The sequence below is a fragment of the Acanthopagrus latus genome, chromosome 11 (genome assembly GCF_904848185.1).
Source record: "Acanthopagrus latus isolate v.2019 chromosome 11, fAcaLat1.1, whole genome shotgun sequence".
Classification (NCBI taxonomy): domain Eukaryota; kingdom Metazoa; phylum Chordata; class Actinopteri; order Spariformes; family Sparidae; genus Acanthopagrus; species Acanthopagrus latus.
Genome location: NC_051049.1, coordinates 4172137 through 4184561, shown reverse-complemented (window position 1 = coordinate 4184561; position 12425 = coordinate 4172137). Strand labels below are relative to the sequence as shown.

Genomic DNA, 12425 nt, shown 5'->3' with positions numbered 1-12425 from the left:
TAAACATACATGTGAAATAAACACTCTTAGAATTGCTCAGGCATACAGTAAAAGGTATATAAACAATATAAACATCTGACATTAAAAGTTAGTAACTATTGTGTATTGCATACTGTAAAATATAATAAATTGTGTCCAATATGTAAATTAAGGAATGAAACATTGATACTAAATCTTTATATGACCAGTTGCCTTTCAAAGGGATTTTCTATCTTGTATTCTGACTGAACACCTAGAAAGCAGGCTTCGGTGATATGATCTTAAAATTATATTGCAATATCTTAAGAGTATATTGCAGTACACAGAATCAATATCACGATATATTTGACCAAATAATATCAACATTGCAATAATTGATGGTATGTATATCCCAGCCCTGATAGAAAGGCTGAAGGTTTATAGAAAAGAGAACAGCATATACAATAATACTTGTCATGAGCTGGTGCAGAAGTACATTAATTGATTAGTGAGTTGTCAGGAAATTAATCGGCAAGCGTTAGAGTCAGTTATCAAAGTATTTCTGGTACCAGCTACTCAAATGTAAATATTTGCTGCTTTCATTGCTCTTTTTTTTATCTTACTGTCAATAAAAACCCTGTGGGTTTAAGACTATTGAATAAAACAGTCCATTTGGCAGAGTAACTTTGGGCTCAAGAAATTTTTCTGAAAGACATTTCATAAACAAAACGCTTCGAAAATAACTTGCAGATAAACCAAGACAAAGTCCTGCTGACAATACGAAGGCCATTCCAGAAAAATTATAAAGCTATATTCAGTTTGAAATTGTTGTCATCTTTAGCAATTATTTAATGGAAACAACTGTAATAGCCAAACTTAAGCTTTGTAAGGACAACAGGCAGGAAAAGTTTGGTGCTGTAGGCTTGTAAGGCTGTGAATGTCTAAGCGAATTCCTCCTTCCAGTTCAACTGAAGACCCGGGCTGGCAGCACAGAGGAGACAGAGCTAAAAACCAACTGGGACCAGTCAGCCAAACCATTTCAACTGCTGGAGCTGTCTGTATGGATCAACAGCCAACCTTATATTCCTCTGCCATCGCCTTTGCTGGAGAAATGTCTAAACAAGGGGAACCACAGTCCCTCAAGTACTGCACTACACAACTTCCTCAGCTAATGGGATCTATTGATTTATTTGACACAATGTGAATTTATGAAGCTGCCTCTTAAGTGTGAGAGTATCAAAGTGTGGCTCAAAACAAACAGATATTCGGCTTGACACTCCAGTAATCCCAAGGTGAGTGTGTTCTCTCAGCGAAGGTGCCACAGCGAAAAGAAAGGAAAAAAAAAAAACACACTGTTAACTTCTTTTTTTTTTGCTTTCTTAGCCTCGCACTTACTCGCAGTATCAAACAGTGGAAAAGCGGGGGGAAATTAGCAATATACCACAATACAAATCTCACCTCCCTCATTGTGAATAACACAGAAAAACGTGAAAGTTAAAAAAAAAAAGAAAAAAAAAATTATAACAGATTCATGAAACCACCTAAATTTCTGAAATTTGCAGAGGAGAAAATGAAGCAAGTGGCTTCACACGATGTCTTTGTCTGGATTACATACTCTTTTATCCCACTGAATTCCTGTCACCCAAAGGTCATTTCCATAATAATGGTCTCCATTCTCCCTAATGGGATTTTGGCTGTGATTATGTATGCCAGCGCCTTGTGCAGACACTATCAGTCCTGTCATCCTGAATCGCACAAATGTAATTACACAAAGCCTTTGATAACTAAACAATGTAATTTACTGCTTGAGTGAAGATATATACTGGAGTTATATGACTCAAATTATACACTAAAGAACAACATATGAGTACCATAGTCGGTGTGTTGGAAAAGTATTATTGTGTTCTTTATAGTAAGAACAAATTAAATGCTAATGAATGCTTTGGCAGCAATATTTAAGATCTAAGAGAAGATTCACACATAAGAATCGTACATATCTTAAATCAAATCATCATGTTGTACTGGGCCTTTTTTGTCACCTTTGGACCGAGCCAAGAAATCTGTTATGCTAACGGGCTACTAGGTGTGGCTTCATGGTTTTTTATTTAATTCTTGACATGAAAGTGACTAAGTGCATTTCCCAAAATGTTGAACTATATTGATGTCACAAATAAATGTATAATCTAATCTATCAAATAATGTGTAGAATATCTAAGGAAGGGATATTCTCTTACAATACATTATAAACACTTGCACTTGCAGTGGAGTCCCAAAAAAAGGCCTATGGAGAAAGGACGTAGGTGAACTGGGGAGAGTAAAACGACAGGTGAGACTGATTCTTGCAAACCAAAAGACAACCGCACCCTTTGGCCAAGGTTCAACACAAGCAAAACACATGTAGAAAAAAAAAAAACATCTGAACCTGCCCACAACAACTTCTCCTTGGCCCCGCTCTAAAAAAAGGGGAGTGAGTGAAATGACTGTGATGGTAGATTTACTGATGAAAAAAGGTGAAGCGAGAACATTCGGAGTGATAAAAGGGGACAGGGAGCGAGTGACAGTTGGGTTAAGACAGAAGTCATGTTCAATAGCAGGTAGAAACATCAAACAGTGAGTTCACAGGAAACCCATGCAACCTTGTCTTGAAGGAGGATTTTCTGTTGTGTGGAGTAGATTATATCTGTTCAAGCTGCTGACACGGCCTCATTTGCTGCCCGTAGTGTTGGAGGGGGATTAAACGATATAAACTTTAAAGCTTTAAACAATACCTTTCAAAATTAAATGGATTAAGGGAGGGATGTCTGATGGGGATTTCCCAAGGCTTTGTTAGTTTTAAACTCTACTCCTTTTAAAGAGGGGAAGAAGGGGAGAAAAAAAAAAAAAACAGCAGTTAGAAATTTCTCAGGCATGTGACCGTTTTAATGAGGCTGCTCTCACGTTGAGGAGGGCAGTGGGCACAGGAGGGCTGCCAAGCAGATGGCTCTCATAAACATCATATCTGCTCTGTTTAGATACATGACTTCTCATCTCCCAACACTGAGAGGAAAACAAACCCGACCATCACCACAAGCACTACCCACTTGCCCGCTTTTGGCAAGCTGCGCCGGCTCGTTCAAATGGCACATTTCCATTTCTTGCATTTCTCCTTCATAACAGTATGCATGAGCTGCGCAGTTGATATACATAACCTTTAATGTGTTATAAGTATGCAGAGAGGATGCAGCATTTGTGGCGGTGGGTATTTTTGTTTAGTGGCAGTTAGGATGTTGACTTTTATTAAATGTTATTATTACCATATAACTGAGAGTATACAAATACTAAGGGAGACAGAAGTTGCTGCTATGATTAGGCATGCTCACATGCTTCCCTCGTCGACTGAGGTGGAAGAAAAATGAAACATATATAAATATATATTTCAAAGTTTGTAGCTGCCGCTTTGCCGTAGACATGTGACCATTCAGATGAAAGGGAGTCAGTGTCAAACTGCTCTCCAAATTGAGGACAGGCTCCACACTGCCGAGCAGACATCAGTGAGCTTAAATATGGAGGCATGTCAAGCATCGCAGGTATTAAGAAGAAATCTCTCATTATCTTTCTTTAAAACATAATGTGAGTTTGCCGCAGCAGGAGCAGGCGCGGGGGCCTTCGCAGTCACTAATGGCAACAAAAGTGAGTCCTCAGCAGTCACCTTGAGTTCTATTATAAGACCAGGACAAACAACTCTAAACAGTAACTGGATCAAGTGCGTCGTTTGCAGCCGCTGAATGGGGTTTTCGAGACCTAGACGTGGCTAAAATAAGCACTGCTGTGATCACATGGGGTCAAAGAGATGACAGGAGCAGCGGAGCCTACAGTGAACAAAGAAGAAGCCGGCCTCAGAAGAGAAAAAGCGCCAAAACTGCGGCTGTCAAGAAGTCACGAAGAATTCATAGGCCAACAAAAGCCTATTTATCTAACTCTATCAGGGAAAGTGGACAGCTTGAGCGCAGTAGCCTTGACAGCAGTGGGATTCCCTTGTCATTTCCCAAGGTCCACACACACACACACACACAGACGCATGTAAGGCGATTATTCAGTACTGCTTGTCAATTGTACCTTTTCAACCCGGATCAATGAGTCGTCTTGCACCAGGGGCCTGTATCAGCACCAGTCATTAACATGTGAGTGCCACTCTATCAGCTCCAGCTCCAAATAAATCAAAGGGTCGGCCACAGAAGAAAAGGGGCTAATATTTCCTCAATAACCCCAGAGAGACACCATGGAGAGATGCAAATTGCCTCCCAGGAGACCCCGGGGGATGTGAAGGAGAAACTCGCTGGGAGGCAACGGGAAGCTAATGAGTATAATGGTAAATGTATACAAGGAGAGGGAGAAAACCCTCTCTATTCATACCAATTAATACAATCTTATCAATGGAGGTGTACTGTAGAAGGAGGGCCCATGTCTAACCCCTTTGCCCTCCTCCCCACTTCCACCTCGCGAGCGTCTGTATTATTCAACACGGGCCAGGCTACGGTCATTAGCCCTGTGGGAGACCGGGCCAGGCCTGGGGAGTTAAGGAGATTTTAAAAACCACTCACTCCTCACATCAAAACAAATCGGGCCAAATCAAAGGGGCTCAAAAATGTCCCTTTCTCTGAGGGGTGAGGGAGGGAGGCTGCCATTGTTGTGGGAGCTTTTCTGCAGCGTCGACGTTCAAACACCGAGAAAAAAACAAGATAACACGAGGCAGGAGCAGCTTCATCAATCACTCTGCACTTGAGGAAAAAAAAGGATTACTGGTGATTATCATGTTGTGACATGAAATAATATAATTTAAAACCATAATAGTGTTAAATATCTTCGCATAATAACTAGAAAATTATGGCATTGGTACTTTTAATTAATTAAATGGTGCTTAACAACTGTGACAATTGAGCTTTAATTCATTTTTTTTCTCTGTATCATTAGCAGATTAACAGGATTTTTATTGTTTCCTGTTAAAAAAAACACAGAGTTCAGTGAAGGTGCAGCTGCTGACACCACACCAAAGACCCGAACTAATAAAACAAACCCACACATCAGGTGAGAAATCAGTCAACAGGGATACGATTGTTTTACTTCATTACCTGTTCCTGATGTAAAAAAGAAAAACGGTAGTTTAAATAAGTGTCAGTTTCTTTGTTATTGCATCTTGTAGACGGAGGCAGTTAGAATGATCTCATCCCACTGGTAGATTTTTACTTTTCAGTTTTTAATAAAATGCTGATCATTATTTCACTATTAACACAACGAAACACTTTATAGATCATTTATTGAGTAATTGTTTATTGCAAAGTTGCAACTGATGTTTGTAAAAACTTTACAATACTGAAAATGTTTAATGAATTGCTGTGTAGTTCATCTATCAGCGTCGTGTGGATGGCCTTCATAAAGTTATGACTGATGTTTATAAAGCATTCATCTGCCCTGCAACCTCGCCCACCTCGTCACACAGGCATACTGCAATTCACTGTCAGAATTTGAGCCATTTGGTTGAAGAAAATTTGGAAAGTCTAGAAGAGTCGCACGATTAAATGATCTCATCTCCATTCAAGTTACTGGTGCACTAAACTGGAAGTTAGCCAGCTTGGTTGGCAGAAGTCTTAAGTGCGTACAGTGTAATAATTTAACTTCACAGCTAAACAAAACATGTAATAAAGGTTTTGGCAATTCTTATACATTTTAATATGTCTGTGGAATTTTCTTGTTAACAAACAAAGTTTACATATAGTGTGCACGATACAAGCAAAACACAGAGCTAATCTAAAGTTGCTCCATAGCGCCACCACTGGTCACAAACTACACTGGGGACCTCTAAGTTCTGTCTGAATATGTGTCGGCGCAGCTGAAAGAAACCGCAGTGGTATGTAGTTTAAGGGAAGCACTTGAACTTCCTAAAAGGGCAAACAAATGCTTCAAAAGCACAAGAAGATGAAGAAGGAATGCCTCGATCCATCATTTTGAAGGTCATTTATCAGGGTGGAGAAATATACCTGACAGCAGCTGATTGGAGGAGGATTTTCCTCCGAGAGATCACTGAGGGGACTGAAATGAAGGTTAATCACTATATAACTTTCTACACGTATAATCCTATACTCCAGACTTTATTGAGCACAGCTGTAAAAGCCCTCCGTCAGCATAATTGCGCCTAACCTGTGCCCCGCATGCTCAAATCTCTAAAATATCACATCCAGCTCCAAGAATAAGTGGGAAATTAATGAGGAAAGTGCTGAGCTCAACCTTAGATAGGTATCACAGAACGGGTTAGCCGCCTCGTAGCTCGTGTACAATAGAAGCTCACTAATCCAAACCCTCAAAGACAGAGGTTGTTTGGACTGGTGAAATATTCTGAGGGATAAATACAAGACCACAGTGATTTTACATGCCTCCAGACTCGGGCCCATCTGAATTAAAGACAGCAACTATTTTTAGTAGAACTCTATTAAACTCTAATTTATCAGTTGTCAATTAATCACCAACTTCATAATCGATTTGAGTAACTCATAACTATGATGTCAGTCGCTTAAATGTGAATATTGTCTGGTTTCTTTACTCCTCTGTGACAGTAAACTGAATATCTTTGGGTTGTGGACAAAAACAGACATTTGAGGACGTCATCTGGGGCTTTTTGGAAACACTAATCGACATATTCCAATATTTACTGACATTTTTTAGACCAAATGACTATTTAACTGAGAATATAATTGACAGATTAATAAGCAATGAACATAATGATTAATTCAGCCCCAATTTTAAGACAGTCTAATAATTCTGATTAAGTTGCATATTGAATGAAACTGAAATTAACTCTGATACAAATAACGAAAGTGCACTAGATGCAGATTTATGCACTAAATTAATAGAATTATCATATTGTTAGTATCATTATTATTATTATACATCAGTATGTTCTTTTCTACAGGTTATCATGATCTTTATAAACACAAAAGTTGCTTTTATCTTTGAAAATGTTTTACTGTAAATATTATTTCATGACAATCCTGGTCATCCATTATTTTTTAAATTATCTTCTACTCATTTTAATGTGATTACACAGGCCACGTTAGCTGATGTTGCTTTGCAACATATCCTCCTTCTGAGAGAGAACTGAGAGCATCAGTGATCATATTCTGCCCCTTAGTGGAGGAAATGGTCCATAACCTGAGTGAAACAGGATGACAGGAGGTTTGATCTGCAGAGGCTGAGCAGCAGGCTGGATTGTGGACATCTGCAGCCCATAGACTTACTGCTTCACTTTGATGGACCAAAGCAATCTCACCTGCCCATCCCTGAGATTTAAGTAGCTGAAATCGGTCTCTCTTTTAAAACAAATTCCTCTCCATAAAAGGTCACTCCCATGGCTCTTGGAAAAAAAAGAGAGTCCCACGCAAGGTTTGTGAACATGAAAAAAAACATCCCAAACTACAAACTAAAAAGAGAATGAAAATCCAAGTCTGGATTTTGTCATGACATAAACTTTGTTTTTGTCTTCAATAGGTTCTTGCTTGAGGGCTTTTGTAAAAATCAGGCTGCATCATGTGTCAGAGAATGAGAACCAGAGAGTAAAGTGCCATCCCTGGAAATTAATCCAGAATATGCTTCTGCGAATCCCTCTCAGTAGAGCTGCCGTCACAAATTAAGGAAGCAAACACTTTTTTCTCATGTCTCCATTCTGAGTATCAACTATAAACAAATATGAAAGTTCAAATTACAGTATGAGGGTTGATATTAAAATACAGTTTTATATATACGTGTATACAACTGATGGCTTGTCTATAAAAGTGCATTATAATTGGATGCTTGAAGCCCGATCCTCTCTCATACATTATATGGATTTAAAAATTATGAAGCAAATAACATCAGTCTCCAAACACCCAAATGCATAAAGAGGTGGAGTCGTATAGCTGTATTTTAATGCATTCAGGCAGTGTTTTTCAATCCTGTTCCTGGAGGCACCCTGCCCTGCATATGTTCAGATGTTTCCCTGCTACAACACACATGATTCGAATGATCAGCTCGTCATGGAGCTCTGCTGTAGCCTTATAACGACCGATGCAGTTAGATCAGGTGTGTTGGGGCAATGACACGTCTAACAACATGCAGGGCAGGCGCTCCAGGAAAAAGAAAAAGTACTGCATTAAGACTATCAAAGCCATCATGCCAGAGTTTAATTCTACATGCATAGTCTAACTTTTAATGTATTAGCATATGAAAACAGCTGAAAAATGTAGAAAGACCATTAAATTGAGTTGAGAGAGGGTGAAATCAGAACTAGGGATTGTAGCGGTTGCATTGTTTGCAGATTATTTTTACTTCACCATTTTCACTGTAAATGACATTTTACATCGCTGGTTTATAGGGATATAAAAGTAAGATTTTATTGCAATAAAAAAGAGTGAGGATAAGTTGATTACAATGAGTTAAATAATAAATAAATATCCTCACGCGAGTGACTTCAACTGTCTAGCTCATTAACGTACGGTCCTATATTATTACTAATGTATTCTGTGTTGCCACAGGGGGAAGCCTGCATGTTTCCAGTCATTTCAAAATCAGTTATTATGGTCCCATGGCTACTGGTCTTTTATCGAAACCTGCATATTGTCTCTCATTCATTCCACTTCTGTCATGCAAACATGCTGGAGCAGCCCCTAGACTGACGCTGTCACAATACTGTACTTTCTAACTTTGATAGAATACCTTGAAAAACATTGATACTCAATACCATGTTTGATGACACAAGGAAAAACTGACACAAAACTGAAATATATCAAGGCTTACTTGTACTGTGTGATGCTGTGGTGCACAACACAGTACTGTCGTGCGGCGCAGAGTTAATTTGGTAGTAGGGGTGTATTGATACAGCTTGAAATCAGCCTAAAACCCAAAGATATTCAGTTTGAGACAGAGAAAATGCAGAGAGTCTAGAAATACAAAATGTTTGGCATTTCTGCTGCAAATAACAACCAAGTAGTTAACATTTAATTATCTTTCATTTAAAAAACAGGCCTGTCCTCAATGAATGAAATGCAATCTGTAACAAATGCCCTTATTTGAGGGGCCAACATCATAAATACTGAGTAATAACAAGTGGAATTAACTTCCAAATGCACAGCGCCTTGTGTAAACAAAGCCTGTGTGTTGCCAGGTTGTTGCAAGGTTTAATGACAATGAGCAGAATTAACTTGTCAATAAAATGTCTATGGCTGAATAACCATTTAGTAGATATTTCACAGAATTCCAGAAAAAAAATGTGTTGCCTCTGAGCAATACTGCTGATTTAATGATTATAACATGATGGTACAATTTTAATATGGTGATAATTTCATCAGTTTCATTCCCAATCGTGGCTCACATTTGAGGAAAATCAAACAAAGACGAGAGGATGGTAAACACTAGTTTGTCAGTGATTTGGGTTTCACACTGGAAAATAATCAACAGCCAGCTTGTCACTCCCTACAACCTGCCAGGCGTAGGAGTGGAAGCACTGACACATGTAACTGACATCTCAGATTTAATTTGACTGGTAATCACACCCAGCTATAGTTTCAGAGCATTTCACACATCTGAGCTACAGTTTCAGGTGTTAAGCTGGTAAGGAGACACACAACTGTGCTGTTGAATGATAACACCTCTTCAAAGACGGTCACATTTTAGGTTTATGCTCTGCCATCATGATTACAATAATGATGAAACTAACATGAGCATTAGACTCCGAGCTACGCACATGTTCATGCTATTCAATTAGAAAGCAAACAACACTCGCTTGGAGCTCAGCTGTACCCGCAGCAGTTCGATGGCTATTAGACACAAATTATCAACGTGCGTCGCTTCACAGCAGGTCACCTTGTTGTGATTCTTGTCTGAATCCTAAACTGATAATATCACTTCTAATAAGAGACAATATTCTGCCAGCTGTGTTTTCCAGATTGGCAAAAAGTGGCTCCAGTAACCATGCAGAACTTTCAACACGATGAAACAAAAGACAGGCACAGTCGATGTGTACTTACCGGCCTTTGTTGGAGCACTGACTCCACCACATGGCTCTTAGAAGACACACCTGTAACAGAGACACAAGCAGAAAGCTGAAAATGTTCTTTAACTCTGTTGATAAAGTTGAAAGCTGCTCACTACAAGGATCGTTTCAGGTTTTAGGAAGACTTCGTGATCACATCTGACATCACACTGCCTCGGGGAATCTGTCCCTGCGATTCAGACTCTGTTTTGGAACCATAACTGAAAGCTGAGGACATTATTCCTTCAAAAATACATCCACCCAAGGACACGAGGGAGGATGATTTTAGCAGGGTCAGATTACTACTGAAATAATTAGTTAAAAAATAATAATTCAAAGGGAAATTAATTTTTTTTTGGACATCCTCAGTGTTTAAGGACACAGATCTCCGTGCAATATAATAACAATTACAAAATCAACCATTTCTTCTTCCATAAAGCACTGTTAGCACACCAAATATTTTCTGTAATGTTTCATGACAAATATATATGTCCCGCTGATTTGTCAAGAAGTCATTCAAAGACAAAGAAACATATGTACCAATATGCCTGTTAAATCTCTTATCCACTTGAATACTACTCAGTAGAGCACTCTACTCCACCAAGGTCGAATAGTCCCCTTCTTATTCAATCAAACCTCATTCAATATCAAACTCAATAGTCCTGAATGGCTCTGAACTTTAAACCACCCACAACTGCTTATCCGTAATTTTACCGTAAAGTTTTTGGGGTCTATTCTAGGCCGAGACTCATCCTCCATCCAAGTTTCGTGGAAATATGTTCAGTAGTTTTTGTGTAATCTTGTTCACAAACCAACCAACCAACAAAGAAACAAACAGGCAAACATAAACCCTTTGGCAGAGGTAATTAGCGCTATTCATTAAGTACAGCTGAGGCTGATGGGAACATCATTAGTGCTGTAGAAATTTGAAAAAAATCTTGCCCCAAATCAAGCATAAATTGAGATATTTGACAGAATCATGCAACCTTCTGACCTGCTGTTGGCACCAGAAGAAGGACGAGTCATTGGGATTCAGAACCGTGTGTTATGTGTGCAAATGAAGTAAGTGGAAGAACCAGAACCTGCAGCTCCTCAAACGGCCACTTGAGGCCAGCTCCTAAAAGTGAGTCAAACCCTGTAAGACGCCGGCAGAAATCAACATGTTTACAGCCTAATACATAAAAACAGTTTTGGTCTCTAAAGCTAACTTCCCTGAAAACACAACCTGCGCTGTCAGATGGGAACAAACTGTTATAAAAACTCCAATAACATGAATCCTAGTTATATTTTAGGGTTTGGGAGGGTAGTGCTGCATGAAAAGTGTTGTAAACACCGGGCAGAGATAATGAGCACAATAAATCCATTGTGTTTAATCATGTTTATGGCTGGACTCTTACAAGTACATAAATAATGCAGCGTTTTTCATCTGAAAACACGTCATCAATTAGTTATTATGTTTATAAACAATTCTCAAAACTTAGCAGACATCATAAAATATCAAGATGAGAAAAATCAATGCTTTTGTCTGTTTTATATCATTCTTTATTTAATATGTTTGAATTTGGACTGTTGTTCGGTCAAAACAAATCATTTGAAAACGTCACCTTGGGGTTAATTTTTCAGTACTGAAAATACTTCTTGTAACAAACTAGTTCACTCCTGCTGGTCATATTGCCACAGTATGTACTATATGTTACAGCATCAGTGTGATTTGTCAGTAAACGCACAGGTAAGTATCACAAAGTAATCAGGGACATCCAGTAACGTAGCCTGTTTATTCATTAACTTAAACGTCAATATGAGCATTAAAAATATCAAGCAGCCGCAGAGTTAAATATGTTAACAGTATGGAGGGAGCTGAAATGTTTTCACGACTAATTAATTTCTCAATCAACAAAAAGTAATCTGCAACAAAACAAATCTCCTATTACATTTAGAACAGCAAATTGGCATTCGGATAAAAACAAGCGTTCACTGATGCACTGTTGGCCTCTGGGTAATTGTGCCAGATGTTTTTTTTTTTAATATAATTTAGCACCGTAATGAAAATATTCTGTGATTGCAGCTCTAATGGGAACTGGGTTTTTATTTTCATATTGTAAGAGTGATAACTGCAAAAACTGAATGGCTCAATATGTTCGAAACAACTGTTAGTTATCAATTTCATGCAGATGATTTAATGAGCCGTAGAGTGATTCAGCTGATGTGAATCTGTGAAAACATGGCGCCCTTATTTCCTTCGCCACTGATGTATTTTTCTGCAGACCTCAATGTTCTTGGTAGATCCACCTGATTACTAAAATATCTCTTCTCTGCAGCTGCTGCTCAGCTGAGTTGCTAATTCAGGCCAGTGTACTCCCATTTAAGTAGTCCCAGGTGTCTTCATTTATAGCTGTGTAAGCAGCCAGCCAGGCCAACAGAGAACACATAA

At 38.8% G+C, this 12425-nt stretch overlaps 1 protein-coding gene across 13 annotated transcripts in view; it reads right to left on the bottom strand.

Annotated features, from left to right (window-relative positions):
* The window catches only part of znf644b (zinc finger protein 644b), a 53680-nt gene that overhangs the window by 37839 nt on the left and 3416 nt on the right, over positions 1-12425 (bottom strand). For 12 of the 13 annotated variants that reach the window (XM_037114091.1, XM_037114090.1, XM_037114084.1 and 9 more), the window contains exon 2: positions 9990-10039. The gene's annotated coding sequence lies outside the window, so the exon portion shown is untranslated. Of the gene's footprint in view, positions 1-9989; positions 10040-10988; positions 11084-12425 lie in introns of those variants that run through there. The other variant, XM_037114083.1, reaches the window with a different exon arrangement.